Source organism: Chiloscyllium plagiosum, chromosome 24, assembly GCF_004010195.1.
Source record: "Chiloscyllium plagiosum isolate BGI_BamShark_2017 chromosome 24, ASM401019v2, whole genome shotgun sequence".
Taxonomy (NCBI): Eukaryota; Metazoa; Chordata; class Chondrichthyes; order Orectolobiformes; family Hemiscylliidae; genus Chiloscyllium; species Chiloscyllium plagiosum.
The window spans coordinates 36,770,329-36,778,599 of NC_057733.1; the positions used below are offsets into that span (position 1 = coordinate 36,770,329).

Below are 8,271 nucleotides of genomic sequence, written 5' to 3' on the forward strand. Positions count from 1 at the left end.
TGAGGAGAAACTTCTTCACCCAGAGAGTGGTGGCTGTGTAGAATGTTCTGCCCCAGAGGGCAGTAGAGGCCCAGTCTCTGGATTCATTTAAGAAAGAGTTGGATAGAGCTCTCAAGGATAGTGGAATCAAGGGTTATGGAGATAAGGCAGGAACAGGATACTGATTAAGGACGATCAGCCATGATCATATTGAATGGTGGTGCAGGCTCGAAGGGCAGAATGGCCTACTCCTGCACCTATTGTCTATTGTCTATATCGTCTTGAATTTGTTCATCAACTGCTTAGAAACATGCAAAAGACACCTTGAAGCTATGGCATTACTAATATTCTAAGGTGCTTCACAGAAAGGTCACCAGTGTTTCTACTGCTTCACACTGAAGCAGACTGTTCTCAAATCCACAGACCTACTGGATATTGAGTTAAGCCTCTGATGCCATATTCTCTCCGTCACAAAAACCACGTACTTGCTGTAAAATTGTTTCTGTAGAGCACCAATTAAATGTTATTTAAAGAACGTTTTACTCAGTAACCAGATAATCTTGTTCAAAAAACATAGAAACAGAAATTTCAGGAGAATCTCAACAGGTCTGGCAGTATCTGTGGAGAGAAAACAGAGCTAATTCTTGTGAAGAAGGGTTACTGGACTTGAATTGTTAACTGTTTTATCTCCACAGAAGCTGCTAAGTTTTTCCACCAATTTCTGAACTTTCAATTCTCCAGCAGCTGCAGTTCCTTGTTTTATTGCAACTTTGTTGAAAAATGGCTTGAGATAACTGATTAGGAAAATAGGTTACTGGCTGTCAAGTCTATTGCCTAAGTGAAATGTTTTTTCACAAGTCCTATTGGCTCACTGGGTTTAAGTTACAGCAGAACTCTTTTGCACGAAGATTATGATCATGCTATTTAATAAAATAGTTTTGTCAATCGACTGGGAAATTCCATCCAGTAAAGTTTTAGATTCTTTCACTTAACTTCCTGTTTCAAAAATAGCATTATGGGTTCTGCTAATGTATCTTAGAAACCAAACAAAATATTTTTTAAAAGGTATTTTCATTTCCAGTTCACTCAGATTTCACTAGCTGCAGAAAGTTAACAATAGAGAAGTGCTCATATTCCAAAAGATGTGAACAAGAATCATCAAAGCAATGGCCTGGATATTCAGTGGCTATTTGGTTGGTGTAAAACTGTGATCTAAGGATCCAATGTGGCAGAAAGGACACACAAATATTATTAAGTGAAAGTGCATCACCCACCATGTTAATAAAGGCAGAAAAAGAGGCATCATGTATCTTATATCTATGAACATGCAGTTATGAGACCTTAGCTTACTTGGAAATCCTTTTGCAAATTTGGGCTGCTTTGAATATAACAATAAGAACCAGCTATGTTTTGGAAATCTCAATCTAAATAGGACTTAATTAAGGGACAGGTGGAATTCATCAAGGCAAGATTATGGCTCTTGTGGTGCAGTAGTAATATCCCTATCTCTAAGCCAAAAGGCCAGGTTTCAAGTGTCACCTACTCCAGAGGTGTGTTGTAACCTTTCTGAACAGATTGATTGATTAAAAGTATCTAAGGCGCATTTGTTCAAAAGATACTTGGTTGAATTTGGAGGTAGCTGTAAAAAAGAATTAGTGCACCACATCAAAAAGAGACAAAAAGGTAAATTCACCACAGTCTTACCAGACCATAGGGTGTACTCTTATTAGAGAGAGAGGCGACTGGTGATGGTTTCACTTGACGATCACTACACCTCAGGTGAGTGGAGAGGTTGAGAAGAGATCTTCATTGTAATTTCAGCCAGTGCAGGAATTGAACCCACACTGTTCATGTTACTCTGCATTGTAAGCCAGCTAAACTGAGCATACCAGCCCCTTGTGGTATAATTTGATCACATTGTGAGAGCAGATGGTCAGCAAGGAAGTTTATTGGAAGAAAAGATAGACAGAAAAATAGAAAAAGGAAGCAGAGGGGAAAATGGATGATGGGGATAATGGACTGGCTGCAGTTAACCTATGAGAAATGTATAGGGTCAGCACAGGAGGGAGTTGAAGCTCGATGGCAGTCAACACTTTTGAGAAGATGATGACACCAATGAATAAGTTGGCTGTGGAAGCTGGAGATTCAGTAGCATTATTTCCAATTCACTGCAGTGTCACATTTCTCTGCTTCACTCTCCCAGTCATTTCCTCATTATGACTATCTATCCTCATTGATATTCATCTGTCTCCTAATTGTTTATGATCCTCTGTCTGGATTGACTCAAGAATGCTGTTAGTCATGCAACTCAGTAGTCACATATAAATTAGGCCTGATAGCAAATATCAGGTGTGTCTTGGGACAACTCAAATTGATTACTATGCTTAAGCATTTAAAATGGAAAGTAAGCAATCCATGTAGCACCTCCGATCACCTCATGACATTAAAATCACTTCAGTGCTAATTAAGTTTATTGTTTGAAATATAAGAAGTATTGTAAAATAGGAAAGACCGGAGTTAATGTATACAGATAGCAAAGTCCCACAAACAGTAATTCAGTAATGGGCTGATCCTTTGTATCAATTTTCATAAGAAGACATTAACTTGGAATTTAAAATCTGGTTTGGAGCCGGATGCTGTCTGACTTGCAGTGTGTTTCCAGCATTTTCTGTTTTCAAATTTTCAGTAACTGTAGTATTGATTTTATTGTTTTTATCAGTATTAGATCTTTGTTGAAGGACAGGTATTGGCTAGAACACCAGAGAGGATTCCACTGCTTTTAAATATTGCTTTGGGATTTTTAATACCTACCTGAGAGAGCAAATGGGTCCTTTATTTAATCTTTCATCTGAAAGAAAATGCCTGAATGTGCACTGAAGTGCTAGCCTAGATTATGTGCTGAAATCTGTCGACTGGGATGTGATTCTGTCAGAGAGAAGTGCTACTGACTGAGCAATGCTGAGATTTAAGAGAATGTCGCTCTGTACCATTATGCGAAATATCGCGTGCTTTCCACGGTGAGAAACTGCTAATACGTCAAAGATCTTGTTTAATTATGTATCAAAATACAGCACACCAAAACCCCTCAGGGTATCTTCCGCATCAAAATTCTTCAGTTGTTACTAATTAGTGCATTAAACATCTTAAAGAAAGAACAGGTAGTACCAAAATATCAGTAAAATCAGAAATAGCTGGAAAAACTCAACAGGTCTGGCAGCATCTGTGGAGAGAAAGCAGAGTTAATATTTCAGATCCAGTGACCCTTCTTCAGAATTTTTTTATTTAGTACCAGCACATGTATTAGTGCTTCATTTCTTTTAAAAAATCTAGACAGTACTGTACAACATATCATTCATTGTTGTACTTATTTCACAAATTGTCTGGGTGCTTTTTCCCTTTCCTGATCAAGTGTTCTTGACAAACTAGTTTATCTACTTGTCGCTGCTGACTTAGTTCTTCACTTAGAAAGGAAATGTTTTCACCTGTTCAGTAAAAGGAGCCAGCGCCAAGATACTCTGTGTACAGGTTAGTAAAATTCACTTTTCATTCAACATAACATGTTGTAAATTTAAATAATAATTTTAGATAATGTTTAAAACAAGCTGATTATGGACATTTTCTTTTTGATCATTGTAAAGAGTTTTGTTGCCAGGAGCAACTTAATCTATTCATTTACTTCAGCATACTTATAATTCATCATTCATGCCAATCTATTATCAGTAAGTCTCTTCAGAAGTGACTGCAAATCCACAACCATTCTTCTTTAATTGAATTGCTAACTCACATTCTATGATTGCCTGTTGTGCTCCTTTCAAGATTATGAATTGGTTTTGTAACTTGAACAACATAAGTGCTTTATTGATTTACACTTTGAAATTCATGTTCCATGTAGTTCAATCACTGCTGAGGATACTACTAAAAATGTAATTCAGTTTCTTCATAAATAATTGTATCCATAATTCCAACTAACCATACCTTTCCCCCCTACTCTTCCCCTCAAATTTCACATTAATGACAATAGTTAGCTGATCAGTACTGTGAGCAACTGTGAGCACCGCTCCTTCGGAAGGCTTTATCGGACACAAACCCAAAATGCTGTGATTGATGGAAATCTGAGATCTTGGCAGAATTTTCTCTCCCCTGAGACAAGGGCAAGAATTTTTTGAAAATACAGCAAGTGTGAAAATAATCAGAAAATCTTCCCTTTCTTTATTTTGGCTGTAAATAGCAACTTTAAAATTTTGCTATTAAATGGTGTCTACCTTCTTTTCATGCGTTTGCATCTTATTCATATCTCAGCTCACCTCAGTTATATGTCACTTTCAATTCTGTCCTTTTCTGAGAATCTAGACATGCAGTAATTGCTATACTGCAGATCAGAGTAAAACCTCATTCTAATTCTAATTCTAATTCAGAATAGATACCTGGTGACCACAGCTTGCTATTTACTTGTCCTAGCCATCACCCAACTGTATGCTCCATTATCCTCCTTGACCCTTCATCCACGCAAGTTGGCATCAGCAAATAACCAGTCTCATCATATTGTTATGCCTGCTCTAGCTCAAACTCTCACATCACTTTAGCCTTTCAACACTTTGCTTTGGAGCTCAAGAATGCCTATAACTTGTATGTATCTGTCAGATCACTTGGGTGCAGGGGCACATACATACCTCAGTCATATACACAGGACAAATCTTAAGGCTTGTTGTTTGCTTTCTAAGTACTCACTCACTTTGCACTTGCTAAGAGGTGCCAGTTTCAGTATTTTTCACATTATTTTTACTGCACAGGTTCATCAGCACTCAGTAACGACTGCCACCTCTCTGACTTGCATTACATTTTAACACAGAGGAAGAGGAAACTTGTTGCAGAAGGGAGTACTGAACAGTCAAGTAGCTGCATGTGTTGTTGTATGGCTGTTAGCTACTTCAATATCACATGTGCTGAATGTACCAGCAACTTATGTGGCAAACTCACTGCCTGTACTTCAAGCAAATGGCCATGTTGGAAAGGCAAAGAGATGCAGTCCTTCCTGAGGTGAAGGGGGTCTGCAATCAGTCTGGGTGTCGCAGTCAGTCAAGGGATCCATCCAATTCCAGTCCAGGGATTGACCGCAGTCAGTCAGGCAAGCTTTTGGTCCTATCAAAGTGTGGGGATCCCTATCGTTCTATCCCTGGGAGTGGGCCAGTCAGAAGATTACAGTTGGGTCAGTTGGTGTGCTGTGGAAACATTAGGTCAGTTTAGGCTGTGCTCAGTCAGGGCTGTCCGTAACAGTCAGTCCAGGAATGCTGAGAGGTCACGGAAGTGGTAAAAGCCTCAACCTCTCCTGCCATGCAATTCCACGAGAATTCCATGAGGTATATAGTTCCTTGAAAGAGGAGTCCCAAGTAGACAGGATGGCTATACAGGACATTGGTTCGGTCACTTTTAGAATACTGCGTTCAATTCTGATCTCCATTCTACAGAAACGATTTTGTTAAACTTGAAAGGATTCAGAAACGATTTACAAGGATGTTGCCAGAATTTAAGGGTTTGAGCAACAGGGAAAGGCTGAATAGGCTGGGGCCATTTTCCCTGGAACGTCAGAGCCTGAGGGGTGACCTCATAGAGGTTTATAAAATCGTAAGGGGCATCGATAGGGTGAATAGCCAAAATCTTTTCCCCAGGGTATGGGTGTCCAAGACTAGAGGGCATAGGTTTAAGTTAAGATGGGAAAGACTTAAAAGTGACCTGAGTGACAACTTTTTCACGCAGAGGATATGGAACGAGCTGCCAGAGGATGTGGTGGAGGCAGCATTTAAAGGCTTCTGGTGGGTACACAAATAGGAGGAGTTTAGAGAGATATGGGCCAATTGCTGGCAAGTGGGACTAGATTAATTTAGGATATCTATTCAAGATGGATGAGTTTGACCAAAGAGTCTGTTTTCATGCTGTATAACTCTATGACTCTATGAGAAGGGCACTGAAGAGACCAGTTGTATAATTAATGAAATGAAGAACAGAATATTGTGTGAGAAAGGTTGCTGTGAGCTAGGACAAAGGTGCATCATCCATCCGACTTAGCAGAACAGTTTAACGGAAAATGGGAACATTCTGCCTGGAAAAACTCAGCAGGTCTGATTACATCTGTGGAGAAAAAAGAACAGAAAAGAAAGACATTTCAGACCAGTGAGCTTTTATCACTACTGGAAAAAGCTAGAAATGTGACTGGCTTTGCACAAGTCAAAGGGAGTAGTAAATAACTGCTTGCTAATGAAGGGATTGCAATAATTGCCATTTCAAAAAGAATTTGAACAAAATTCTTCAGATCAGACCAGAAAGGAAGGCTAGGATCTGATAGATTGTCTTGATAAGTTTATTTGCATGGAAAGAATGTTTGATCCATTCGAATTAATATTAGAAACTTGTCAGAAGTGGCTTATCTATTTTGAATATCCTGGCATGTCAACTATTAAAACTTAAAATACATGCTAATCTCCTGTAACTGATATGAAAAATGTGAAAACTATTTATTAGAAATGTGACTGAAATTTCATATTCATCATATCATGGTGTGCATTGAATAAGCTAATCTTGATTGCATTGACAATATATGAGTTATCAGGTCAGACAAGAGAAATTGAACTTGGGCCTTATGACCTGAACAGTACACAGTTACTCTTGTCAAAGGGTGTGCATCTTCAAAATGGGCTTGATTATGTTGGCCCCTTCACCCACTATTACTGCTTCTATGTGCATTTTGGCAGAGGTGCAAAAGGGTTGCCAGCTCCTCCAAGCAGTGTTGAATCATTGCCTTCAGTAACAGATGAAGGAAAATAAATCTTTAGATGATAAGACATAGGAGCAGAAGTAGGTCATTCAGTCCATTCAATCTGCTTTGCCATTCATTGAGATCATAACTAATTAGATTAGATTAGATTAGATTCCCTACAGTATGGAAACAGGCCCTTTGGCCCAACAAGTCCACACAACCCTCTGAAGAATAACCCACCCAGACCCATTCCCCTACCCTATTATCCCTGACCAAGGCATCAGACACTATGGGCAATTTATCATGGCAAATTCACCTGACCTGCACATCTTTTGGATTGTAGGAGGAAACCGGAGCACCCAGGAAACCCATGCAGACGTAGAGAGAATGTGTAAGCTCCACACAGACAGTCATCCGAGGCTGGACTTGAACCCAGGTCCCTGGTGCTGTGAGGCAACCGTGCTAACTGCTGTGCCACCATGCCGCCCCCCCACCCAACGTGCTGCCCCAATCTGATCATCTGATAATCCTCAACTCTACTTTCACCGTAACCTCTGATTCCCTTACTGGTAAAAAATCTGTCTATCTCAACCTTGAATATATTTAACGGCACAGCCTTGTCAGCCTTCTGCAGTAAGGAATCCCACAAATTCCTAACCCTCTGAGAGAAGAAATTCCTCATTGTCTCTGTCTTAATTGTGTGATCCTCTTATTCTGAGATCATGCCTTCTGGCCCTTAACTGGTTCCCCTTATGGGACAATCTCTCAGCATCTACCATGTCAAGTTTATGAAGAATCTTGTATGTTTCAATAAGGTCACCAGATGTTTCTATATTACAGCGAGTACAGGCCCAATCTACTCAACTCCTCCTCATAAGCCAATCCCTCCGTACCTGAGATCTGGCTAGTGAACTTTTTCTGGACTGCCTCCAAAGTCTTTCCTTAAGAGAAAGGAAATTATGAACAATAATAAGAACCAACATTTTGAGATTAGTAGTAACATGATGATCTGCTGAATCTTAAGTCCTCTTTGTTCTTGGTTGGGCATCTCTTATTGGATGATTCCTGTGAAACGTCTTTGGATTTTTTTTATATTAAAAAGGTTTTATACGTGAGTTATTGGACTATATTAAGCTTATTAATAGTTCAAGAAATGTAATTAAATTAATTTGATTCAAAAACACTTAAACATGTTTCTTTCAAGAAGGCTCCATTCTGACATCAAGTTACCAAATATAGAGGTAAAAGATAATTGGCCTGGATTTTACAATCACAACGTTTGAAAATCTGTCAGAATAGTTATACCATTGAATAGTTATTCAGGAATGCGCACAGGCAGGTAGTACTGAGGAAGTGGGGAGGCTGCAGGAGGATCTAGACAGTTTGGGAGAGTGGTCCAGGAAATGCCTGATGGAATTCAATGTGAGCAAATGCGAGGTCTTGCATTTTGGAAAAAAGAATACAAGCATGGACTACTTTCTAAACGGTGAGAAAATTCATAAAGCCAAAGTACAAAGGGATCTGGGAGTGCTAGTCGAGGA

At 39.3% G+C, this 8,271-nt stretch overlaps 1 protein-coding gene across 1 annotated transcript in view; it reads left to right on the forward strand.

Moving 5' to 3' along the window:
* Positions 1-3,453: 3,453 nt before the first annotated feature.
* card14 (caspase recruitment domain family, member 14) overlaps positions 3,454-8,271 on the forward strand; it is a 98,702-nt gene continuing 93,884 nt past the window's right edge. Inside the window, exon 1 of the mRNA XM_043714814.1 lies at positions 3,454-3,504. The gene's annotated coding sequence lies outside the window, so the exon portion shown is untranslated. The remainder of the gene's footprint in view (positions 3,505-8,271) is intronic.